The 27,871-nt window shown below is 41.0% G+C and overlaps 1 long non-coding RNA gene across 3 annotated transcripts in view; it reads left to right on the top strand.

Annotated features, from left to right (window-relative positions):
* Nucleotides 1–15,604, top strand: part of LOC132693844 (uncharacterized) — an 87,163-nt gene extending 71,559 nt beyond the window's left edge. For all 3 annotated transcript variants that reach the window (XR_009616999.2, XR_009617001.2, XR_013556539.1), the window contains exon 7: nucleotides 15,459–15,604. This is a non-coding gene — a long non-coding RNA (uncharacterized LOC132693844). The remainder of the gene's footprint in view (nucleotides 1–15,458) is intronic.
* The last annotated feature ends 12,267 nt before the right edge of the window (nucleotides 15,605–27,871 follow it).

Raw genomic sequence — 27,871 nt, forward strand, 5'->3', positions numbered from 1 at the left:
CATTTTTCTCTCTTATATTCCACCCGTATTTTCCTTTTAGCACCAGTGGGGGGGGGGGGGGTGGATCGTGTAACATTCCTACTTAGCACATACATAGCTTGCCTTGTCTTGAAAGGGAAACATACACTGACAACAGAAACCTCACAACCTCCCGAGTGGGAGACAGCCTTAGGATTCTGGCTTCCAGGGTATTTATTTTGGTTACTGTTTAGTGTACTGAACACCAACCAGGATCCCTTGACTCACAACTGAAATGGGATCAGTATCCAAAGGCATGATATCTCTGCTGAAAACACACAGATTGTAACTTATACAAGAGCAAACGATTGTATTTAAGAAGCAACAAGTCATTTGTACAAGGATGGGGCCAAGTATATTCCTGTGTCAGGAAGAGTTTGGGATGTTACGTTCCGGAAGAGGTTGGCCTGCTTTATTGAGGGCCACCACACAGCCCACTAGTGCAGCTGGGTCTCTGCTGTGGTCTACCAGGTGTCCCGGAAAAGGGATAGGTGTAGCAGGTCGGAAGAGAAAAATTACGAAGTTTATCACCCAAGACTTCTAAGACCTGACCCTATTCGTGTGGTTATGTGTTGAAGCAGACCTTGGTTCACACCCAGGTGTTTTATCTCAGAGCTGAATGGCTTTTGGAAACTCAACCAAACTTTCTGAGTGTCTTATTCTTTGTTTTCAAAAATAGGATGTTGTGAGATATAAATGAACATATAATATATAGGTTTAAAAAAGTGTGATATAATAGGAACTGGTGCTAAATAATCTATATTTTCTTATTTCCTACGAGTGTGTCCTCAACTATATTCTAAGCTTCTGGAGTGTGTATACACTAATTTTTGGGATTTCTGTATTTAACTTTAGTGCTTCGTAAACTTCCATCAAAAATTTCCCACTAAGTGTGCCTTGCTTGATTATAATAAACTTTTCCCCCCTTTAAGATAACATTTTTGATGTCTTTTTTTTTGCGGGGGGGATGTCCTCCCTAACCTCCTAAAGTCTTTTTTTTTTTTTCAAATAACAGTTTAAAATATAATGCCATAATGTTCACCTTTTTAAAGTGTACATTTCAGTGGTTTTTATATATTCAGACTTGTGCATCCATCATCACTATCTAATTCCGGAACATTTCATCCACCAAAATAGAAACCCCGTACCCATTCTCCATCCCCTCTACCTCCCCTTGCAGGTCCAGGCAAACACTACTGTATTTTCTATCTCCATATATTTGCCTATTGCAGACATTTTATATAAATGGAATCATACAATATGTGGTCTTTTGTGATTGGCTTCTTTCACTTGCCATGATGTTTTCAAGGTTTATCCATGATGTAACCTGTATCAGTAGTTCATTCCTTTTAATGACCAAATAATATTCCATTTTATGGATAGACCACATTTTGATTATTCATTCATCAGTTGATGAACATTTGGGTCGTTTCCATTCTTGGCTATTATGGATAATTTTCTAAGAACATTCATTTACAAGATTTTGTGTGGACATGTTTTCAATTCTTTTGGGCACACATCTAGGAGTGGAATTGCTAGGTAATGTGATAACTCAATATTTAACTTTTGAGGAACCGCCAAGCTGTTTTCTAAAGTGGCTGCACTATTTTATATTCCTGTAAGCAATATATAAGAGTTCCAATGTCTCCACATCTTTGCCAGTATTGTCTATGGGCTATTGTCTATTTTTTAAAATTATATCCATCCTAGTGGGTGTGAAGTGGTATTTCATTATGGTTTTGATCGAATTTCCCTGATGACTAATGATTTTGAGCATCTTTTCACATGCTTATTGGCCATTTGTATATCTTGGTTGAAGAAATGCTTCTCTAAATTCTTTACTCATTTTTAAATTTAATAGTCTTTTTATTATTGATTTATGATTTTACAAATATATTCTGGATACAAGTCCCTTTTTCAGACATATGGTTTGCAATTTTTTTCTCCTATTGTATGGCTTGTCTTTTTGCTTGCTTGATAGTAGCCTTTAAAGCACAAAATATTTAATTTTAATTTTAATGTTTTCTTTTTTCAGTTGTGCTTTTTGTATCATCTTTAAGAAAACATTGCCTAATTAAAGGTCATGAAGATTTACTGCTATGTTTTCTTATAAGAGTTTCATAAATTAAAAAATAGTTTTAGCCATTACATTTAGGTCTATCACCCATTTTCAGTTGACTTTTGTATATAGCATGAGGTAGACATCTAATATCATTATTTTACATATGATGTCCAGTTGTCTCAGACCATTTGTTGAAAAGACTATTATTTCTCCATTTAATTCTCTTGACATCCTTGAAAATCAATCGACTATAAATCTAAGGATTTATCTCTAGTCTCTCAATTATACACCATTGATCTATATATTGATTTTTATGCCAGTAGCAGACTGTCTTGATTACTGTACATCTGAAGTTTTAAGATCAGGAAGTGTGAATACTTCAACTTTGTTCTTTTTTTTCAAGATTGTTTTTGCCATTCTTGGTCCATTAAATTTTTATATGAATTTTATTATCAGCTTCTTAATTTCTGCAAAAAGGGCATTTGAGACTTTGATAGGGATTGCATAGACCCTGTAGATCAACTTGGAGAGTATTACCATCTTAGTAATAGTAAGTCTTCCAATCTATGAACATGGTTTGTCTTCCACTTATTTAGTTTCTTTCATTTCTTTCAATAATGTTTTATAGTTTCCAATGTTCAAGTTTGTGCTTATTTTGTTAATTTTATTCCTAAGTGTGTGTATTTATTTATTTATTTAAGGATATTATACATGGAATTGTTTTCTCAATTTCATTTTGGACTATTTACTGCAAATTTATAGAAATACAACTTATTTTTGTATACTGATGTATCATGTAACCTTGTTAAACTCATTTATTAGTTCTAATAGCTTTTTAGTGTATTCCTTGGGATTTTTTATATGTAAGATCATGTAATCTGTGAATAGAAATAACTTCTTTCTTTCCTAGACAGGTGCATTTTTTTTCTTACCTAACTGCACTAAGAGACTTCAACATAGTGTTGAATAAAAATGGTGAGTTCACATCCTTGTCTTTCTTCTGATCCTAGGGAGAAAGCATTGTTTTTTCACTAGTAAGTGTGATGTTAACGGTGGGCTATTCATATATGCCCTTTATCAGATTGAGAAAGTTACTTTCAATTTCTAGTCTGTTGAGTGATTTTATCATGAAAGGGTATTGGAGTTTATGAAATACTTTTTTTTTTCTGTATTTATTAAGATGTTCATGTGTTTTACTTAATTACTATTGTGCATTTCACTGATTTTCATATGCTGATTTCATATATTGAACTATTCTTGAATTACTGGGATAAACAAATTGGTTATGATGCATAATCCTTTTTATATGTGGCTAAATTCTATTTACTAACATTTTTCAGAATTTTTGTGTCTATATTCATATGGGAAATGTCTGTAGTTATCTGTCTTGTGAAACCTTTGGTTTTGGTATCAGGGTAATACTGGCCTCCTAAAATGAGTTGAGAAGTATTTTCTCATCTTTGAAAGAGTCTGTGAAGGATGGATATTAATTCTCTATGTATTTGGTAGAATTCACCTGTGACGCTATCTGGGCCTGGGCTTTTCACTGTGGGACTTTTGATTATTAATTTAATTTCTCATTATAGGTATATTCAAATTTCTATTTATTATCCAATCAATTTCTGTAGTTGTGTCTTCCTTGGAATTTTTAAAATTTCATTTATATTATCTTATTTGTTGGCAAACAATTGTTCATATTATTACTGGAGAATCCCTTTTATTTCTGTAGGGTAGATAATGATGTCCCCTCTTTCATTTCTGATTTTAATAATTTGAGTATCCTGTTTTTATCTTGGTCGGTCTAGTTAAAGGTCTGTTATTTTTGTTATCTTTTCTAAGAAATAACTTTTGGCCTCACTTTCTCTCTACTGTTTTCTATTCTCTTTTACATTTATTTCCACTCTAGTCTATTATTTCCTTACTTCTGCTTGTTTTGGGTTTAGTTTGCTATTCCTTTTCTAGTTTCTTAAGGTGTAAGTTTAGGTTATTGACTTAAAGTCTTTCATTTTCCTTTTTAAAAAAATTATCTTCTTTGAGAGAGAGAGAGTGTAGGAGGGTTAGAGAGAGAGGGACATAGAGAATCCCAAATAGGCTCCACGCTGTCAATGCAGGGCCCGACACAGGGTTCATCTCACCAACTGTGAGATCATGACCTGAGCCAAGATCAAGAGTCAGATGCTTAACCACTGAGACACCCAGGTGACCTTCATTTTTTTTAACATAGTCATTTACAACTATAAATTTCCCTCTTGACACTGTTTTGACAGTTTCCCATAAGTTTTGGTACATTGGGTTTGTTTTGTTTTTATTTATCTTAAAATATTTTATAGCTTCACTTCAATTTCTTCTTTGAACCAATTTTTAACTAGGAATGTGTTGTTTTCAACTTCCTAAATTTATTTCTGTTATTGAATTCCAAGTTCTATCCCTTGTGACTAGATATCATACTTCACATAATTTCATTACTTTAAAATCTATTGAGACTTGTTTTATGGGTTAGCCTATAGCTTATCCTAGAGAATATTCCATGTGTACTTTAGAGAAATACATATTTTGCATTGGTTAAAGTGTTCAATAGATGTTTGTTAGGTGTAGTTGGTTTTTAGTATTGTTCAAGTCTTCCATTTCTTTGTTAATATTCTGCTTGAAATAGATCCATCAAAAGTGGGCATCTTATCAATTATAGAAATAAGGGGATGTTAAAGCCTCCAATTATTATTGGATTGTCTATTTCTCCCTTTAATTCTATCTGTTTTTACTTCATATATTTGGGGGCTCTCTTGTTGTATACATTTGTTTATAATTGTTATATCTTCTTGATGGATTGTCCCTTTAATTATTATAAAATGTTCCTCTTTGTCTCTAGTAATAATTTTTGTTTTTGAATCTATTTTGTCTGATATTAGTAAAAATACACCAGCTCTCTTTTGGATACTGTTTGTATGATATTTCTTTTTCCATCATTTTGCTTCAGCTTATTTGTGTCTTTGAATCTCAAAACGTATCTCTTTTACATAGCATGTATTTAGATAATATTCCCCATCCATTCTGCCTTTTTATTGGATTGTATTGTCCACTTACATTTAATGTAACTGCTACTCCTGACCTTTTAAAGTGTCATTTATCAATCTTTCCTCCCTATTATTGTCTCTCTTATTCATTATTTCATTTTAAAAACATTTCCATAAATTAGACATTGTCTCCTTGATTTCAGTGGCACATTCATCTGTGTACCTCCAGTGGCTATTACCATGTCCTTCCTGTATATATTAGGTGCTCTCTTAATGTTTGATGAATAAGTGGTGAAGTTTAGGGATTGAAAAATTTAATTAAACTTGTTGAGAATTTTCCATAGAGGCACGATTCAGAGAAGAATAGGGAGTTTCTCTGTTAAAGTATTTCATCTCCTTTTTATAGAAAGGCATTGTTTACCGTTAACACCTGATCATCGTGGGGAAACTGGGGCAGTATAATGCAATTGAATGTGTCGTTGGTATGAATCAAGCACCACTGTAGTGGCAAGAGTCAAATGCCGTCAGTCCCCAAGGCTGACCTGACTTACCCACTCAGCTTCGGGGGGGAAGCTCAGATAGAGAGGGTAGATCCCTTGTTGGTTCTGTCATACAAGACAGCAAGAGAGAAGTAAGAATGAGAGACAAGCGCTTTGCTATTTTAGTGTAGTGATGTTCTCTCCTGATACATGTACCCCAATGGATTTAAGGGCTCACTGGTATTCCAGTCAAGTTACTTCTGTTCTCAGAGGATACAAGGATGGAGAGAAAAACTAGATGCAATCAGTCTATACTACCTCCTCCAGAAGAATGGAGCACAAGTTCCCTTTTATATCTGGACTCTTTTTAGAGTCTCCAGACTCAAACTGGCTTGTGTAAAGAGTTTATTGATCCACGTAGCTGAAAAGCTCAGGAATTCTCTAGGCCATGACAACTGAATTTCTTTTCATCTTCTACCTTTAACATGGTGGCTTCATTCTTGGCTCGTTATGGTGGTTTTTGGCACCCCAAGGTCACATGCTCCCAGATTCAAGTCCTGTAGAAAAGAGAATGTTTCTTTTTCAGAAGTCTCAACCAAAGAATCACTGCATTTCATATGACCCTGACTGGGTCATGTGTCCATCCCCTGAACCAATCTCTATGTCTAAAGCCATATAATGACCTGAAGAGCCACCACCTCTGGATTTGGGATGGCATCAACGCCATCCATAATGCAAATGGACTAAGTGTGAGACAGGTGGCTCTGGAGAGGAATATCAGGGTACCATTCAAGGAAAGAGTTGTAATGGAGAAGAAAGACAGATGTTCACTATACTTCTCCTCCATGGAAGTGTAAGAACTGTGATGATTTTCCCATTAATATCTTTGAGATTTGTGTTGTCTACTATGACAGCCATTAATCATAGATGGCTTTGAACACTTGAGATGGGGCTAGGCCAAATTGAGCTATAAAAGACACATTGGGTTTTGAAGCCTTGGTAAGAGAAAAAAGAATGTAAAATATCTCATTAATAGGGGCGCCTGGGTGGCTCAGTCAGTTAAGTGGCTGACTTCGGCTCAGGTCATGATCTCGCGGTCAGTGAGTTCAAGCCCCGCGTCAGGCTCTGTGCTGACAGCTCAGAGCCTGGAGCCTGTTTCAGATTCTGTGTCTCCCTCTCTCTGACCCTCCCCTGTTCATGCTCTGTCTCTCTCTGTCTCAAAAATAAATAAGCGTTAAAAAAAAATTAAAAAAAATCTCATTAATAATTTTGAATGTATTGTGTTAAATAAAGTATATTACTAAAATGAAATCCACCTGTGTTTTTTATTTTTGTAATGTGGCTACTAGAAAATTTAAATTTAAGTTTATGAATCACATTATATTTCTATTGGACAGTTCTGTTCTAGATATTTCTAGCTTCATCTTTCAAGGGCCATATTAGATGGCAATTCTCTTGGTATCAGGGCCTGTGCCTTATTTATTCTTATTTCCTTAGTATAGGATCTTATGTACACTGTGTGCTTCATAAATGTTGTAGAATAAGTATTATGTCTTAGATAATTACCCATTTTCAATAGAATGAATACAAACTTTCTCAACAATCTGACTCCAATATTGTATTTCCCGGAGTAGGTAGGACCATATCTGCTAGGCCATGTTACACCAAACAGGTCTCTGTCCTCTTCCTTCCCAGTCCAGAGACAAAGGAGCCAGGACACAGAAGAAAAAAGTAGATGAGAGGGCGTATGGAAATGAGACATGCTCTCATATGAAGAATTCATTCATCTCTCAATGCTTAAAGCCAAAGCTGGAGAACCATCATTCTCTGAAATGCTCCAGAGTTTTAGGGAATGACTGGGGCATTCCCTCCACTAATCTAGTCTTGGATTTAATACAACTTGGCCTTCCTGGAAACCTTTCTTAATATTCCCAGAGTCCATAAATATTCTTTGTATCCTTTGGCTTAAACTAGTTCATCTGAATTTTGGTCACTTGTCTTCAACAAGAAGAATCATAGAAACATAGGTCTCATAGGACTATGCATAGTAAATATTGATGGAACAATTGAAAGTTTCTGTGACCTTGGTCTAGAGGGCAAGACACAGCAGGAACTGGGACCCAGATGCTTGGGCAACGTGTTCAGTGCTTTCTTTCTATACCATGCTGGGCCACAGGAGAGAAATACTAAAGAAGTGCTGTGCACCCTTTATAAAAGGGGACGTCTGGTTTCCTTCCTCAGGCAGTTTTCCTGTGGAGGGAAGTGAAATAGGTTGTGGGCACAGGGCCATGGTGTCTGTTGTGTCTGTACTTGTTCCATGAGGTTTGAGCTGTTCCCTCAGTCCCCCAGGAAACAATGGATATGCTAATGTTTCCTGCTAATGTTTCTCCACTTTTCAGGAAAAATATTTGGGAAGAATACAGTGCAGACACTATCCTTCCTAGAAGGAGACTACAACCCTGAGCGCAGGCCTGTGGTGCTCTGTAGAACTGATTCTGGCTCTGTTGCAGAGCTCAGCAAGCATACCTGTAGTCTGAGAGCTGAGAGTCCCAGTAGTGAAACATCCAGAATTAACTGAGGTCAGGCAAAGCTAGATCCAGGTGCTAACGTGTTTCATCAGGAAGCTGCTTCTCTACATCTCTGATTCTATCTTCTTTGGCATTGACTTCATTCTTAGGGTGGGAGGCTTAACCCTTGACGTGACCTCTGGTAGCTCTAGGTATGTAGCCTCAAAATTGAATGACTCTTCCTTGGTCATGCCAACAACATTTCCAGAATTAACTTTTAGACCCATTTATGTTACATTTCCATTGCTGAGACATTTCATTGGTTCATTGTTTGTTAAACCATTTAACCAAAAACATGGATTATTTTCTGTGTTCTAGTAGCATTTTACGTTGCTGGGGAAATAGTATGGAGGGGACATACAATATCCCTGCATTCATTCCAGAAGTGGGAAATACACACACACCACAGAAAAATGAGTAAACAAGAAGAAAAGACATCACATAATGAGAAAATGCTGTGCAGAAAATTAAAACAGAGAGAAACGAATATAAGTGATTAAGTTTCTACTTCAGATTGGGTGGTGAGGACAGGCTGCAAAGTCAATAAATGACATTCCCTGAGTGGTAATGCTGCTGTTGCCCCCCTGTACCTTGGAGGCAGGGCCACATTCGCACCTAAACCAAGTGCCTGAGAGGGAAAGAGGGCTGGCTTAAGGGAAACCTAGAGTGCTATTCCCAGAATCAAAGGGCATGGGTGATGGTTAAGGAAAAATCATAGTTGTAGACTACAGGAATCCTTTTATCAAAAGATTAATAAAGTAATTTTTATGAAGAGACTCCAAATATTAAAATAAATGAATACCGCAGTCTCTTCTTAGGATGAATTGTTTTATAAGTTCAATGTTATTATAGTAAGCACTGTAAAATCAGGCTGTTTTGATGGACCTCATGTGAGATTTTTGTTGAGCTGCACCAAAGACAATACAATCTCTTTCCCCTGTTGCTTGTCCTCTGTGAAGGGGACAGAAGGCACACTGGCCAGTTCCTTCTCAGAACTTGTCCATTTGAATTCTGATCCTTCTGCAAACAACTGTATGAAGGAGAAAACACCAACTCCGAAAGAATAAAAAAATGTTCAGCTGTGTGGTAGATAAAAATCCATACGGAAAAGAAACTTTTCCATCCCCCAAAAGCAATAGCGTTCACAGAGACATAGCTCTGGGAGGCTCTGGGCTTAACAAAACAGGCTATTCAGCTCGTTTGTCTGAATTAGATGTATTTACTCTGTTGAATTCTGTCTTCCTCCAAGATGTTCTTGCTTTACTTTTGCATATCTAAAAGGGTCATTGATATGGTTTTCTAAAGAAAAAAATCCCCCAAAATGGATTAGCCTGTCCCAAAGGAGAGATCAGATTTTGGTCATATTCTTAACCCGACACACTCAGAGTCCTCCAATCATGATTTCACCTTAGTGCTCATATTTTTATCCTTCATTACCAGCCAATGCATTGTTGGCTTCAGCTTGAACAAGTTCCTCCCCCCCCTTACCCCCCCCCGCCCCCGCCTTTGTATATTCTGTGCCAATTCAGCCTCCACATTTTTACTTATGTTGTGATACCACTAGATTCTCTCTCCAGTTCTCTCCAAATCCCATCTATCCTTCAAATGTCTACTTAAAGTCAGTCTTATTCAGGAAATCCTCTCAGCCCAGCCCCCTGGATTTCCATAAGACTTCATGTCTCTCAACAATTTGGATTTGTTATTTAAGTTGCAGAGAGGAAAAATGAGGTGAAATGTCTATGATCTGACTTCATTCTTGTAGGAAGGGAACAACTTTGAGTAAAACACCTTGACTTGTCCATTAAGGAGACAGGCATCCCAAAAGGCAGGGGTGTTGGTAGGCTCTTGGGCACGCAAAGGGACGGCTCAGGTTGCCCTGAGAAGAAAAGAGAGACATTTGTTTTCTGCTTCTGAGAGGGAGGGGCAGGGAAGACAAGAGAGGTAATGGGAAGGAATGGGAAGAGAGGGAGGAATCCATGAGATCCGTCAAGGCAGGGCCCCTGAGCAGTGAAAAGCACTTCTCTCTGGTGGGCAGCAAGGGACTTTAAAAAAAGAGGAGTGTCTGGTGCTCGCCCTGACATTGTTGGTGCTATGTTGATGTTGAACCTGCTTCCTCCACACCTGTAGGGAAGTCACCCCTCTCTTGGAACTTTGAGCGAGAAGGGTTTGGAGGGAATTGAAGAAAGAGCTGGGTTTTAGATCTGGGCTGACGTGGTGTGAAGCTGAAAGCATGGATGAAGGGAAGCAAGAATGTGGACGTGGTGACTATGCAAAGCCTCTGTAGAAGTTTTCTGGAAGAGTCTTTTGAGAGTTCTAGCCCATCGTAACCATATCTCAGGGGTTCTCACTAGGGCTACTCCGATTACAGTCTCTGTATAATGAAGAACCCCAACACCTTGATAATCCCCAAACCACCTGGACAGGATCTCTTGCCCCAGAGTCCACTCCTCCAGCAAGCTGTTTCTCATTTTCTCCCCTTCTTGTTCACTTCTGTCATGTCTTCTTCCCCACCCTGCCTCTCCTGCTTTATCCGGCCTTATTTAGAACAATATGGCTTCTACTATCCTCTGTCTACCCCCTCTGTCAGCATGGCAAAGACCTGGTAATGGGCCAAATGATCAAAGGATTATTTCTTTTAGGGTAGTGGGAGGTAGGGTGCGGAAGGGGTAGGTTGAAAATCTTTATGGTTTAATGTATTTTATATCTGTCTCACTGTCATATGCATAAATGTGTGTATGTACATATACATACATACCTGGAGGTCTTATCAGAACCTCTAATTTTTAAATTCTATGAAAGTAGGAACCATGTCTTTTTTATGAGCCCTATCCAGTGAACCACAGATGACTTCAGCGAGTCATATGCCTTCTATGGGAGGAGGATGGGAGAGAACGGGATAGGCATTCGTGGAGTTTTTATTACAGTACAAGCCACCTGACATGTAATATGTACAGTATGTTAAATGCCTGCGGTGCACCCAGTCCTCTGTGTGAGTCCTCTTAATTAGTTCTTAATGCTGAGCCGTGTTTCTCACCTCTAGGAATTGTGCAAAATGATGGCCATTCTCACAATCACCTTATCACCATAGATACTGTGGGAAGCATTACATAGATGAGTTTGGGGCTCTGAAAATCATTCACTCTGCTCGGGGTTCCACGGCTGGAGTGGCAGAAACAGAACGTTTGTCCTGGTCTTTTTGACTCTATGGCCCTTGTCTTCTTCTGTCATTTTCCATAAAACAAATCTATTTCAATTGTTTGAAGACAAGACATGGAGAGGCCAAGGATGAGGAAGCCTGTGCTCATCCCTGACATGCTCGGGAGCAGGAGGGGAAAGGATGGGTGTCGGGTGACACAGCTCATTCCAGCAGTGTTTCTCCAGGGGGACACTATTGACGTTTTTGGAGGGACAATTCTTCAGCATGTGGGAATGTGTTGTGAATTTCAGGGTACTTTGTGTCCTTAGTTCTTGCCCACTATATGTCAATAGGGCCCTTTCTCTTTGTGACACCCCCAAAATAAATGCTCTTAGACATTTCCTAATGCCACTAGGAGAAGGTACTGCCCTTCTACCCTGAGAACCACTATAGACCAATCTGCCTCCCTAAGTGAGCTCCTAGGTTCCCTTTAGCTTTACTATTCAGTCATCAGTGTAGAGATGAATGAACGAATGAATGAATGAATGAATGAATGAATGAAGAGAGGGTCAGGAATGGTCCCAGGCATCAGCTGCTCTTGTGAGGGGAGATTTGAATGGAGATTTGGAGGACTCAGGATGACACCCACATGGAAATGTGATGTATGACCCAGATGTGAGATGAAAGGACCCAGAAGGCAAACTTCATCTACTCTGCAGTTTACCTCTAAGCAGACCCCTTCCGGGTGCTTTCAAGCCTGCTGAATGAAGACTCTGCCTGCTCAATGGCAGCCTGGAGTAGGAGCAGAAGAGGGGAAGGAGGTGCCTCAGTCTCACTATAGCAAAGTGGAATAGCGTCGCTCTCAGCGCTAATGCAAACCAGCTGCCTGCCGGCCCCAGCTTGTGATAGAACAGGCGGAATTCTTGGACACTGAGTTATTCTTAGAAACATGTGCACAGCCCCCTGGCAGGGCTCACTGTGAACTGGCTGTTGCCAGCCCCCTGTCAGGATACTGTGCCAGCAGACCCAAGAGTGACTGTTCTTGCTTATGAAAAATAACTTTGGGATTTTAATTTCAAATTACTCACAGAGCTAAAGCCTAGATGTGTAAAGTGATGGTAAGGGCAAAGAGTAGAGCAGGACAAAGGGAAGGGATGAGGGGTAGAAGCGCATCATTCATTTGCTCAGCAAATATTTATTGAGTGCCCCCCACCCTGCCTGTGCAGATATGGGGGTTCTCATCACATCCAGACTTCCATTTGATCTGGGTGAACATAGACGGACAGGTGGCTAGACCTTGAGAGTGGAGATGGCCATGGGTTTTTAGGTTCTGTTTATTGAGTATTTTTTGTGATCCAGGCTCTTTACATAAGAGATCTTGTTCGGTCTTCATAGGAACACTGAGAGGTAGACATCACTGCTCCTATTTTATAGGAAGCTGAGTGGTAGAGAAGGAAACTGCCCGAGGCTCCAGAGCTATCAAGTGGCAGAGCCAGCATTTGAACTCAGGCCAGTAGACTCCTGCTTTCCTGCCCGTGTTGGGCACCAACTCTGTGCCAAGGCTGAGCTAGACGTTGGGACTAGGAAACAAAATAAAGAGGCTAAATTACAGCCCTCAAGTCTCTCTGTTGCACTGTCTCTGGGAGAGACAGGCATAGTGCAAGGAATGATAGTAACAGGATCTATAAAGCAGGAGATCAGAGGTATTGCACTCTGCCAGGATGTATCAGGGACAGTTTTGAGGAGGTGGGAATGGCTGAGACTTACACAGGCACCTTCGTGGAAGGCAACAGAAAAGAGCACGTCCAGCAAAGGACCAGCGTGTGCGGTAGCCCATGGTTGGCAATCACGAGATGCTCGCTGGTGTTGTGGCACAGGGTGCACTGGAGGAGATGGAAGATAAGGATGGGAAGGGGAGCAGGATCTGACCAGGCAGGGCTTGCAGAATAGGCTGGACCTTTGTCCCGGAGGAGCTGAAAATTCATGTATCCATGTGTTTAGTCATTTGCTCATTCAACGTGTATTTACTGAGCACCCAATATACACCAAGGACTCTACATTAAAGAGTTTTAAGCAGGAAACAGGTGCATGCTTTTTACCTTGGGGGGAAAAAAAGGTACCTGTATGGAAATTAAGGGGTCTCCAAATGGCTCATGTGAAAGATGATCCAAAAATGACCAGTGGTAGCAGCTGGGAGATTAGGGGCATATGTAATGGCATGAGGGAACTGCCCACTGACAGACATAGGGGTTTAGCTGAAGCTCTGGATTTCCTCTATAAAACACATTGGTGAAGGTATGCCCACATCATGGAAAGTGCCTGTAAATGTGGGCATCTCTGCAGGACACTGACATATGCCTCCTGTCGTTTAGAATTGTATGTTTATCAAGGATCATTGGTGCTTGGTTCCAAGTCTTTCCTGCAGCCTTTCCCGTTAGTCACTTAATGCAATATTAGCCACAAAAATAAAATAAGTGTGAAAAACAAAAGGAGAAATGTTTCTATGAATGCTGAATCGAAAGGTTTGAAAAGACTTACTCAGGAGAATTGAAAAAAAAAATTGCTGTGGAGTTGGGTGTGGTTGAAACAATGAAAGAATTGGGGAAATCATAAAATTCTAGCAAGATTCTGCACTCCGATTGCTTTACAAGGGTCTTTAAGGTCTCTCTCTGCTTCAAAGCAGCTGACGCTGGAAACTGTAGATGATGCATGATGGGTGTGGTTTATGTAAGAAAGATGACAAGAAGTTCCAGTCAGCAGACCCGTTCTCAAAGAAAAACCTTGGCTCCACATCAAAAGAGTGGTGAATGAATGTGCATTTATATGCTTTAAGTTAAAATTAAACAGGTTTGAAGTATTATGTATCATTCTTTAGCTTTAAGAAAAGTTTTTATTGAAGTGTAACATACATAGAGAAAAGAGCACCCATCTAACAGTGTAGCAGGATATATTTTCACAAAGCGAACGCTCAGGGTAACCGGCAACCAGATCAGGAAACAGAACTTTGCCCCCACCCCCAAAATCTTTCTTCGTGTCTTATTCCAATCATCGCACACTCTTGCCTCAAATGTGATGGCTACTCTGACTTCTATCAGCATTGGTTACGTTTTCCTATTTTATAAATCAAGCTAAATGTTTTTGTTTTGTGTTTTGGGCTTGAATTCCTTTGTTTGGCATTATGTTTGCAAAATCCACCCATGTTGTTCAGTGTAGCAGTAATTTGGTCAGTTTTATATAGTATTCCATGAGCTATAGTGGTACTCAGTAAGCACTCAATAAATAGTAGCCAAAAAGAGATGTAAGTAGCCCCTAGCAAAATACGACCACATCTGGGTAGCAGTCCATCTGAGTTCAGTGGTGCTTTGGAAGTGGTTAATAACTCTGTTTATCTACCCATTTTATTATTGGGGGATATTAGTGTTGTCTCCAATGTCTTGTTGTTGTGAACGGTTCTGCTATATACATTTTTATACAGGCCTTGTGATGAACATATACATGCATTTTTTTAAATGTTTATTTATTTATTTTGAGAGAGAGAAAGAGTTCCAGCAGGGGAGGGTCAGAGAGAGAGAGGGAGAGAGAGAATCTCAAGCAGGCTCTGCACTGTCAGCTCAGAGTCTGATGCAGGGCTCAAACTCACAAACTGTGAGATCATGACCTGAGCTGAAATCAAGAGTCAGACGCTTAACAGACTGAGCCACCCTGGGGCCCCATCTTTTGAGCATCTTTCTAGAAGGAAAATTGCTGGGCCCTAAGTTGTATTTGTATTCAGGTTTTGTAGATACTACATGGATTTTCCAAAGTGGTTGTGTCTGTTTACGCTTTTCCTCTGTAGAGTATGAAAGTCCCAGTGTTTCCAACCTCCTTGCAAATATTTGGTGCTGTCTGTGCCACTGTTGTTTCTAATTTTAGCTATTCACGTGGGGGTGATGTATTATCTTATTGTTTGTTTTTAGTACATCTTTTATTGTGGAGTAATTTTAGATTTACAAAAAAAAATGGCAAAGATAGTACACAGAGTTCCCATGTTGACCTCACCCGGTTTTCTCCATTGTTAACATCTTACATTACTATAATGTATTGGGCAAAGCTAAGAAACTGTCATTGGTACATTACTATTAAGTAAACTCCAGACTTTATTTGGATTTCATCAGTTTTTCCATTATTTTCGTCTTTCTGTTCCAGGAGCCATTCCAGGGAACCACATTGCATTTACTTGTCATGTCTCCCCAGCCCCCTCTGGGCTGCGACAGTCTTCCAGTCTTCCTTTGTTTTTATGACCTTGATGGTGTTGAGAAATACTGGCAAGGTATCCTGCAGCATATCCAATAATCCAGGTCTGTCTGATGTCATTACTAGAATAGGGTTAAAGATTTTTGGAAAGAATAGCACAGAGGTGAAATGTTCTTCTCATTACACCATAATTAAAGACTACATACCAACCACATGACATCACTGATGAGGTTAACCTTCATCACTTGATTGAGATAGCCTTTTCTGGGTTTCTCTACTGCAAAGTCCCCATTATTCCTTTCTCTATTTTATAGTTTGGAAGTGAAGCACTAAGTCCAGCCACCCTCAAGGTGGGTGGGAAGGGAGAATTAAGTTTTACTTTTATCTTCCTCATGCATTTGTTCATTCATTCATATCAGTATGGACTCATGTATATTAGTTTTGTACTTTGGGTTATAATACAGTACTATAGTGACTTACTTGTGGCTCACATTTTTCCAGCATTGGCCACTGGGAACTCCTTCAGGGTGGCTTCAATGTCCCTTTAACACGTCCCCCACCCCTTTGTTTTTTAAGCATTTTTTTTTTTTAACTTTCTGGTACTTAAAGTCACTTCTGGTTCATATTGTATTTTCCCTGCTCCAGCCTTAGAATTGTCCATTTCTCCAAGAGGCTTTGATCCCTTTTATTGGAGAATAGAATTTAGAAACCAAGATCTCAGTGCTAGGTGTCTTATTGTGGTTTTATTTTGCATTTCCCATGAAGATGATCCCATTTTCAAAATGATCATTGGCATTTGAAATATTATTTTTAATGAAGTGGCTATTCATGTCATTTTTCTATTCTTCTCTTGGAATGTCCACATTTTTCTTAGAGATTTATAGACAGTTTTTCTTTTTGTGTGTATTCTGGATTTGAGTCCTTCATTGAATATACATATCACAAATATCTTCGTCCACTCTGTGGCTTATATTTCCATTCTCTCAGGACTGTCTTTGAAACTCAAACGTTCTTGATGTTATCATGGTATAACTGGTCATCTTTTCCCTTATGGTTCTGTTTATGATCATAAGAATATTCTCCAAGGTTATCCCCTAAAAGCTTTATCATTTTACCTTTCATATAAGACACCTGGAATTGATTTTTGTGTGTAGTGTGAGGTAGGTTGAGGATACTTGCTTTATGTTTTTATATGGGTTTCTAATGACCAAGTCCCATTTTTTTTTTAAATTTTTTAATGTTTTTATTTATTGTTGAGACAGAGAGAGACAGAGCATGAGCAGGGGAGGAGGAGAGAGAGAGGGAGACACAGAATCCGAAGCAGGCTCCAGGCTCTGAGCTGTCAGCACAGAGCCCGACGCGGGGCTCGAACTCACAGACCGTGAGATCATGACCTGAGCCAAAGTCGGACACTCAACCGACTGAGCCACCCAGGCGCCCCTGACCAAGCCCCATTTATTAAAGAGACCATACTTTCCTTACTCCATTCATTTTTATCTTTGTTTCTGGAATCTCTGTTCAATTCTGTATGTTTATTTGTCCACCCTTTCAACAATGGCACACTATCTTAATCACTGTAGCTTTATAAGGCTTGATATCTGGTAATGCAAGTCTTCCAATATTTTTTCTTATTTTTCAGTGTTATGTTGGCTATTCTTGGCCTTTCCCACATACACGTTAGAAGAACAGGTCAATTCTCTCTCTCTCTCTCTCTCTCTCTCTCTTTCTCACAAATACACCTCTTCACTAGGAATTTCACTGAACCTATAGATCAATTTGGGAATAACTGACACTTTTAAATTATGAAGTCTTCTTCTCCATGACAATATAGCAGATTCTTTCTATTTATTTAGGTCTTGTAAAATTTCTCTCAGTAAGACTTTTCAGTTTTTAGTGTAAAAGTCAGACATATTTTGTTTTAATTGTAAGTAGTTGGTATTTTTTGATGCTATTGGATAAAGTAGCTTTAAATTTTTCATGTATAATGATTTACTGATAGCATATCCAATATTATTTTTTAAATATATTGATGTTATATCTGCTAACCCTTGCTAGCTTCCCTTATTAATTTAATGATTTGTCTGGAGAAGCTTTTGGCTTTTCTATGTACACAATCATATATAAATAAGGACAATATTTTTTTTTTCTGATCCCTATACCTTTCATTTATTTTTTTTCCTTTTATTTATTTATATATATTTTTTCCATGACTTCCAGGACAATGTTGACCAAAATTCTGGTAGTGGATACTCTTGTCTTACTCTTGATCTCAGATGGACACTTTCAATATTCCATTGTTAAGTATGTTTTCTGTAGCTTTTTAAAAAAATATGTACTTATCAGATTAAAAAAGTTCTTTTCACTTGAGGCTAAATTTGCCAAGATTTTTAAAAATCATGAATGGATGTTGGCTTTATAAATGCTTTTTACTCATTTATTGAGACAATCCTATGATTTTTCTCCTATATCAAATTAATTGTTAAATTACATTGATTGATTAATTTTGAACATAAAACCAACCTTGCATTACTGGAATAAACCGAACTTGGTTGCCACATACTATTCTTTTTATATATGGTTAGATAACATTTGGTTACAATTTTTCTATGTTTATGAGAAAGATTGACCTGTAATTTTTAGTTCTTATAGTGTTCTTGTAAGCTTTGTTTTCAAGATTCTGCTGGCATGATAAGACAAGTTGTGAAGTGTTTTCTTTTTTTGCTTTTATTTGGAAGAGATGTTTAAGATTAGTGTTATTTCTCCTTCAAATATTTAGAAGAATTCACCAGTGAAGCCATCTGGGCCTGGAGACTTTCTGGGGAAGTTTTTTAATTACAGGTTTAATTTTTAAATTAGATATATTACTATTTCAGGCAAATTCCAGAATTTTTTGGTTCCTGAAAATACAGTTAAACTAAAATGTGCTAAAGAGATCAAGATTAAAATGTAGGTCACCAAGTTCACACAGCCTAGTGGTTAAGAACATGAACGCTGGAATTCTACTCCAGTCCTCTTCAATAATGAATTTTAAATACAAACAAAACAAAAATCCTTGTTTATTCAGCTTTAGTATTAGAATCTTAAACAGTCAACAGAATCTTGGGTTAAATTTTTTAGCATATTTTTGCTCTACTTCCTAAGCTTCTGCTCTGTGCAAAAGCTTTAAGGTAAAAGAGTGTTGGGCTTACTTCTCTATGCCTTTCTTCTCTCAGAGATCTTGGACATTCAATTCTTCGCTGCCTGGGAAGCCATGAACTATAACTTTTTATCTCCCCAGCTCTGTGAGATTCTTGAAAACTTTCCTGGCATTTCTGCCCTTGGCAACTGTCCTCTGACTGGACACCTTGGAAATGCCAGGCAGCGAAAGAGAGAGGGATTGTTGGCTCACCTGACTGTGGTTACCTTCTCTCCAAGATCTTGACTTCTCCTGTGCTGGCTGCCTCAGCAACTGTCAAGTGCCTTCAAACAGATCTGTGTTTGTAATTTAATTGGATTTTCTAGTTTTTTCTTGGCATAAATGGTCTGTTGCAAGCCATTCAATATAGGTAGAATTAGATGTTTGAATATCTTTATTGTTATTATTAATTTCTCACTTGATTTGACCTTTAAAATGTTTACTTACTTATACTGAGAGAGAGAGAGAGAACAAGAGTGCACGTGAGTTGGAGAGGGGCAGAGGGAGAGGAAGAGAGAATCTCAGGCAGGCTCCATGCTGTCAGCACAGAGCCTGATGCAGACCTCCAACCCACAAACTGTGAGATCATGACCTGAACCAAAATCAAAAGTCGGACGCTTAACTGGCAGAGCCACCCAGGCACTCCATTGATTTGAACTTTTCATTTAACCAGTTGACTAAGGTTAATTTTCAATTAACCAATTGTTAATAAGAGATAAAATAAGAGATAAGAGATCTACTATGATGATGATATTAATATTAATTAGTGTCAATATTAACTAACTGTAATATTAATAGTAATAATAGCAGCTAACATCCTTGGCTAAACCACTGGGTGCAAGACTCTATGTTAACTTGCTGCTATGTATTCTCTTATTTTATCCCTTAAAACCCCTGGAGGTAGATATTATTATATTCCTTTTTTTGGGAGGAGAAACTGAACTCAGAGTAACCTGCTCACATCCATAAGGCTAATAAATGGTGATAATAACATATGAGGCAATGCTACTCCATACCAGAAGCTACAGCCTTCAGAAGATATTTAGAATGCATTTACCTTACAGTTGATGTATTTAGAGGCACACGAGGGTAACTGAGCAGGGGAAAGTGTTTGAAGGTCTAGAATAGGATGCAAAAGAGCCAGTGTAGAGGGCTGAAGCGGTCAGATTCCTTTAATGTAGGAGACTGGCTTCTTACCTAGCAAAAAGGGGGATTCTAGTTTCAGAATACCCTATTTCCCTCAATCTGAAATTCAGCACTTCACATGTTTTATGTTCTCATGAAAGAGGGATGCGTCTTACAATAGATGTCAAAAGAAACTTGTCAGCTGCCCAGCACTGGAATCAGTGGTGATGAGGAATTCATCTCCAGCACATGGTGCAACCTGCCTGCATTCATCTGATGGCCACTTCGGCTGGGTGACTTACTTGGGTAGCACCTTACAGAGTTAACCATTACTTAATCTTGTCCCCTTCATGAAGCTTCTTCAAAAAAGTTATAATAGGATTAAACATCAAAATAAGAACTTGCTGAATTCACAGGTTTTCCATCATTTTGCAGGAAATGCCATTAATACCGCTGAAATTGCCAAATGTTTTGGAATTCAGCATAGACTTCTCAAAGCCAACAGTGGCTGGTGTGACTGACTCGACTGACTCACGTGTCATGAAGAGCATCAAGCACCCAGCGTCTAGCTGTCAAAAGTTTCCAGCTGACTTTCAAGGGAAGCCATTTAACTTCCAGGAATGTATCCTTCAAGGAAGGAAAAAACAAAACAATTAATTTAACCGAATCGGAAATGCAAACCAACTCCAGCATTCTTTGATATGCCTGGAAATTACTCTGTTAGCTAAAGGTTCCAAAAAGGTCAAGATCAAAGTGTCGATCACAAGAAGGACTAGAGCCTATTGTTAAAACACAGGTCTGGCACCATACTACCTGCCTATCAGTAGCTAGGGAATTGGGGACACTTAACTCTGCCTCCCCGTCCTCAACTTTACACAGGGAAAATAACAGCGCCTACCTAAGACAGTTGTTGTGGGGACTAAGCAACTCATCCACATAGACCCTGAGGCAAGGGCTCCATAGAGCTCCATAGACCCTGAGGTCTCCATAGAGCTCCATATACTCCACATCCATAGATGTTAGGTATTAGGATAATCAACATCCCTGATGGGCCCCAAGCTGTTCCTGACTGCTCATGGCCAAACGTGATTCAGAAAAATATTGCGATCTGGAATTTAAAGAGTCCTTAGGGGCTAATTTTGAATGTGATATTGTTGAAGGAAGGGGTATTGATAAACGTCATGGATAAAAGTACAAGGATAATTGTCGGCCACTAAAGGTTTTATTTGTTGTTGTTTTTGCTTATGCTTAATATAATCCTTCTTTTGCTTTTTCTCTGAGCTGCTGCTAGACTGCCATTTCAGTAAGTGAAGTCAATGATCCATTCTCCCATCACCATCCCTGTAGTCTGTCCATTGCAGCTGCCTCTTAGTAGCCTCGCCGTGTGTTCTTTTGCCCCTTGGCAATCTTTGTTAAGCACAAATGGCAGATGCTGCTAACAAACATAAGTTAGATTGTGTTGCTGCCTGTGCAAAAGCATCCAGTGGCTCCCCACCACAGTCAGAATAAATCCAAAATCCTTCACATGGTCCCCTGAAACTTCCCTGATGTGCCACCTTTCTGGCCTGGCTGTGCACTGGTGTTTCTCACTTGCTGTTCTCCTCCATGTCTGTCCGTCCCTCCTAAGGGCCAAGCCCGTCTTGCTCAGAACCTTTGCTGTCCTCCTTCCTCTGCCCGAAGGCTTCTGGGTTGACTTCTGCCCACTCTGCGGATGTCGGCTGAAGCCTCATTCCTCAGAGAAGCCTTCTTAGATGTTAGGTCTGAATCAGACCTCATGTTACAGTCTCCCCACTTGCCTTTTATAGTACTTACCACAGTTTGTTTTTCTTTATCCCTTTGGGTGATTATTTGCTTAATGTCTTTCCCTCTACTCACTCCTAAAATCCAGAAGGGCATGGATTGTGTAATTTTTCAAGTGTCAGATCCCTCGTTCCTGGCACATTCTTGCACATGTGCTCTCTCTCTCTCTCTCTCTCTCTCTCTGCATATAGTTGCACATATCATATACATTTCTTATTAAAATATAATATACACAAGGTATACACACTTTAAATGTATAGGTTGATGTGAAACTAATATTACACTGTATGTTAACTGGAATTTAAATAAAAACTTAAAAAAATATAAAATAAAATGCCCAAGCTTCTTTAAATAGGCAATCTTCTCCAAATGAAATTCAAATGCTTCTTGTTTTGGCTTGAACTACGAACGCCTCAGAACCAGTTTGTTTGGTTCTAGCTTTATTTATCCAACTGCAATAGAAGCTTATAATAAACAGCAGAATATAACACAAAAACAAAAACCAACCACGCAAAAATTTACAGGTTGATGAATTTTTATATGTAAATACTTTCATGTGACCAGCACCCAAAGCAAGAATAGAACATGATGAACCCCTAGAAATCTCTCTTCTGCCCCTTCTTGTCGCGCCACAAAAGCGACTATTTATTTGCACCTTTATCATCAGAGATTAATTTCCATTTCTGAGCTTCATGTAAATGAAATTATAAGCATGTACTCTTATGTCTAGCTTCTTTTGCTCAACACCTGTCTATGAGATTTATCCACATCGTGCAAATCCTCGTAGTTCTTTTTCATTGCTGTGTTGTAGTCTATTGTGTGAATATGCCACGATTTATTAAACCATTGTGCTGTTGATAGACAGCTGGATTGTTTCCAGGTTGAGGGTGGGGTATAACAAATGATGCTGCTAAGAATGTCTTTTTTGCCTGCCCACCGGCAGACATAGGCATTGATCTCTCATGAGTTTGTAACCAGGAGTGCAATTGGAGCCCCCCAGCAATTTGGCAACTATGTATGTGACAAAACATATTTTCTCATATGTTTGTTACATGTTTTGTCACATACATAGTTGCCAGATTTTCCAAAACTGTGGTAACTAATGTAGTATGGGGGGAGCCCTTGCCTCTATTTCTGATAGGGATTCTGCCAGAGTTCCGGAATTCACCTTCAGTCTTTTTTGGTGTGACAGTGATGAACTCCTTGACTTACCTCACCTTGGGCTAAGCAGCAGCCCTCTATCACACCCACCCTGGCTGCAAAGGTCTCACTAGCACAGAACACAGCTATCGTAACTGCTCGGGGGTCCAGAGAAAGTCACTACATTTCTTCTTTCCCTCATATGGCTTTTTAGGCAATGTTGACTCTCTTTCTTGGGTGTCTGGAGCCCCCTCTACTGTGGTTTTCCCTTTTCCCCTCTGTTCTATCCTCTTCTCCTGGGATCCTGCATTTATTCTGAGCATCTTAGGCTGGAAGTGACATTTTTGGTGCCCTCTTGCTTCTCTCCTTACTCCCTCATGTTGATGTATTGGTCCGGGTTTTCCAGAGAAACACAATCAATAGGACATAGATAGGTATAGGTGTAGGTGTAGGTATGGGTATAGTTATATTTATTGAGATATACCTTATACGTATCAAAATTTACCGTTTTTTGACGTACAGGGTAATGAGTTACGACAACTGTTTACATTTGGGTAACTACCACCATAACTGAAATACAGGACATTTGCATCTCTTTGCAAACTACCCTGGCGACAGAGGCGACAATCCCCTCCCCCAGCCCACAGGAGGGCTCTACCTTTTACTGCACAAATGCCCCCCAAGAAGGCCACCCTAGCAGGTCCTGAATGCTTAACTATAGGGATAGCTCCGTCTTCTAGATGGGAGGCCCTGGGGGCATGCTAGCTGAGGATGGAATGGCTGGTAGAAATGAAAACAGCCCCAGGGACAAGGTTGGGGAGATGGGGGACTGAGATCTGGGGAGAAGCATCCATACCAGGGGGTGAACCCGAGCTTGGTGTGGATTGGCAGGGGGAGGGGGGTGCGGTGCATGCAAAACCAGAAATGGAGATGCAGGAACTCAGCCTCCAACGTGGGTTCTTTGGCTGGGCCCTCCCCAGTCTTCATGTGCCAGCAATGTCCCCTGACTGCAGGGATATGGGCTGAGATGCAGTCCGGGTGGCCTCACAGACGTGCTGATTTCAGGACGTGCATGTGCGTGCACGTGTGTGCGTGTGTATTTGGAGACCGTGGCAGGGAGCTGTCCATCTGGAGGCATGCAGCTACCCCCGCATCCACAGTCGGGTGGGGAGCTGGGGGCCTCTTCTGCCCGCGCCCGTGAGAGCCCCCTGCTGCCTCGCCAGCGAGCCCTCTGAGCAGCACGGGGTGGGGGGTGGGAGGGTGTCAGCCGTCACCCCCCGGCTGGGGCAACCGCACATTCTTAGACGCTCTATGTCATGGAAAGAAAGGTGACGTGCTTCGTCTGCTCTGCTCTCCCCAAACATTACCACTCCAGCAACAAAGGGAGGCGTGCGGTGAGAGACTTTCTCCTCTCGGAGGCCGGGGAGAGTTTTTCAGATCCTGGAGTCCATGGTGATATTAAGTTTGAGGAATTTTTCAAATCATCATCCCACAGAAGCAGCTGCTAACCACCCTCCTGCACCTGGTTCTCCGGGAGACTTAGTTCCAGGAGAGGGACACTGCAGGCACGGACAGCACGCTTTCTTTCCCTTGGCTGTTTGCTTCAAGTGCGGGGCACGTTCAAACATCCAGCCCCAACATGTGTCCCTGTTAGAGCAGTGGGTAAAGTAGACAAGGTCTCTGTCTTCAGGAGACAGCCTGGCAGGCCCTGTGGGGGTGCTGGGAGAGGCTCCAGGGGCAGGGGGAGCCATTGCCTCTGTGGTCCCAAGTATGACTTCCCTGTGCCTGTGCCTTTTACAGAGTGACCGTGGTGGTCTGTTCTCTTTCTTGGAACGGTGGCCTTGCCATGTGCACACAGTCTCCTAGTGGAGAAGAGTGCATCTGTCCAAGCTAAAGCCATTCCAGACCAGGTGACAGCCAGCTGATTCCAGAACACATGAGCAAGGCCAGCCTCGGTCAGCAGCATGGCCTCCGGTTACCACAGCTGACCACAGACTCATCAGGAAGCTCCGTCAAGAGCAGCGGGACCACTCAGCTCACCTCTAGACACCTGAGCAAAAATAAAACTTTATGTTTTGAGCCTCTGAGTTTTGACGTTATTTCTCATGTAGCAAATGCTAACTGGTTCAATGTGTAGGGCACATGTCCTGACTCTGAAAAACTCACCTTCTAGTGATTGCCCAGAAACCTCTTCATTCCTAACGCAGATGTGATTTGGCTAAGCGGGACAGCATAGAGGCTAAACTGGCTTTGGAGCCCGGTAGAACTGAGTTGTTGTTGTTTTAAGTTTATTTATTTATTTTGAGAGACACACACATACACACACACACACACAGAGAGAGAGAGAGAGAGAGAGCAAGAGAGAGAGAGCAAGGGAGGGGCAAAGAGAGAGGGAGGGAGAATCCCAAGCTGGCTGTGCTGTCAGTGTGGAGCCCAATGTGGGGCTTAAAGTCATGAAGCATGAGATCATGACCTGAGTCGAAATCAAGAGTCAGACGCTGGTAAAACGGCGTCTGAATCCTGGTTTTGCCACTATCCGTTGTGTGAGTTCAGTCTCGGTTATCTGATCTGTAAATGGGTGAAATGATAGCATCCACACGGGCAGTATCTATCGGCTGAAATATAGCATCCATGCGGGCAGCTCTCCAGTGTGTCTGTTGGCTGTCAGCTTCCAGCTGATCCTTCTATAGTCTCCTCTGTATACGAGCACTGGAACCCTGAGAATTCCTTTTCCTAGAGTCCGTTGCTACCGCTGGCTTCCTGTTGGGGTCTGCCAGTAGGATCCATTGGTGGGAAACCAGGAGTCAGGAGAGGCACATCTGTCTGCTCCTGGCAGGGCCTCGAGCAGCAGCAGTGGGCTGCTGAGGCCACTGACCGCAGGCAGCGGTGATGCCACTGGCATTGTTGGTGGGGTTGTGACTCCAGTCCAGGGTTAGCTGCAGCTTCCTCATCCCTAAGTAACAGTTCTCTGCTCCCCTTTGCTCCTCCGGCCTTCCTATGCTTTTATAACCAGTACCCAGGTTTAATTTGCTTTGTACTCGAAATACGTAAAGTGGCTCCTGAAAAAGACCCCCCCAAAAAAAGCCCCTGAAAGGGCTAAAGGACTCAACCAGTGGGAGCTGAGATCAGGAGCAGATTTGAACCTCAAGAGAACTGGTCATGGATCGTGGAGTTCTAGGGTTCTGGTATCCTTACTGTGATGTTGGAAGCCTAAGTGGTGATAGGAAATATTGGAACTGAATGAAATTGTATGGAAAATAAAGCCCCAGGGTGAGTTGGGCCAGGCACCAGCCCTGTCCTCTTGTGCTCGAGCCCATTTCCTCACCTGCTTGAGAAGGGGGGTCCATGCTTGGAAATAAGAGCCCATCTTACTGCTTGGCTGACTCATTGGTCTGTCCAGGCTTTGCCATCCCCACTGAGGTGGTGACTGGCTATTGGGAGGTGGACAGCCCCACAGCCTAAGTGTGCTGTTGGCTTATAGAACAGCTGCAGTTTGGAGCAGGGAGGGCAGATGTGGAGGAGGAGCACAGAAAAGCCACTGGACCACATGCTGTGAAGACTTCAATCCATTCTTGTGCATCTTTCTAGAGCATTGTCATTTCTAGTACATTCTAGTGCATTCTAGAATATCTGAAGCGTCTTTGTCTTTTGTCTTCCGTTTTAGCACATGGTTCTGTTGATGGAGGAGATAGATGGGTGGCTAGTACGTCTTTCAATTCTGTGCCAATGGCCACAATGTTGTTGGATTTTGGCCAAAGACCTTGATTTTGGCTTTATTGTGGATTGTCTTTATAGACTGAGAAAAGATGAAGCTCAGGCTCCAGACCTCAAGCACTTTGAAATAACTGTCCTTTCCAATCAGCACATTACTACACATTATAATTGCTTGAAATTAAAAAAAAAAAATCCATACTGGAGATCAGCCCTGGAGATTCAAGAAGTCAGGCATGGGGTCTGGCCTTCAGCATTAAAAGAATCCATCCACAGGGGATTTTAATGTGCTGGTGGAGTCAGAACTAATCTACTAAGCCTTGACCCTTACTCTATTTTAGGAATGAGTGGCTGATTCCAGTTTCCCTTCTCCTGCCGAGCAAGATGGCACTTTTCTTGGAAGGCCAGCCTCACCTTCCTTCACCTTCCTTCAATGCTTCCAACTTCCAAAAATACCTCACCTCCAGAAACTCTGCCAAAAGTCCCATGATGACAACCTGTCCCCGAAATAAAGGATGTCTTTGACTTCCCGGTTAGTGATACTAATAATAGCTAAGATTATTTAGTGCTCACCAGGGACCAGGCGATGTTTCAGGTGCTTTCTGTGCATTAATCCATTAGAGCCACACGACAGCCCTACAGAGGCCTATGCCATAGGGTGGTCGTAAATGCAGGCTCTGGAGCCCCAAGTACTGCATGTGAGTCCTGACCTTGCCTGTTACCATCTGTGTGACTTTGAGCAAGATACTTCCCCTCTTTGTGCCTCAGAGCCTTATGGGCAATACGAGCATCTATTTCTGAGGGTTGGTGTAAGGAGCACATGAATTAACTCAGGAAAGTCTTCAGAAAAATGCCTGAATACCTGACACATAGAAAATGCAATATAAGTGTTAGTGAGTGTTATCACTCCTCTTTTTGAAGGTGAGCTGATGGAGGCGTTGAGAGGTCAAGGAACTTTCCCAGCTAGTAAATCATTGTGACAAGCTTTCGTTTCGTGCAGGTTTTTGCAGTTAAAATCTTGTCTTGATGGGTGCTTGGAGCAGCCTGATGAGGTAAGTGGTTACCATCATTATGTGAGTAAGGAACCTGAGACTCAGAGAGGGGAAGTAACTTGCTCAAGGTCACACAGCTGACTTGTGGTAGAGCTAGATCTCTTGTCAGGCATGGTTTCTTCATGCTGTGGGGCTGACCCCACACCTTCCCCCCAGAGCTACGATTGTGGCAGAACCCCCCGCCTCTGGCTGGTCACAGCCTCCCCGCTGAGCCCTGACCCACAGCCCGACATCCTGACAATCATCTGGTCTTGCTACCCTTCCCTCATCTCTGCCTATCTTCATCATAGGCGCTGATGTTGAACCTGCTTGTCTGATGGCAGAATTTACCATCCTCCTTGACTTCTCTACTCCTGGCTCTG

The sequence above is a fragment of the Panthera onca genome, chromosome B4, assembly GCF_046562875.1.
Source record: "Panthera onca isolate mPanOnc1 chromosome B4, mPanOnc1 haplotype 2, whole genome shotgun sequence".
NCBI classification, from domain to species: Eukaryota; Metazoa; Chordata; class Mammalia; order Carnivora; family Felidae; genus Panthera; species Panthera onca.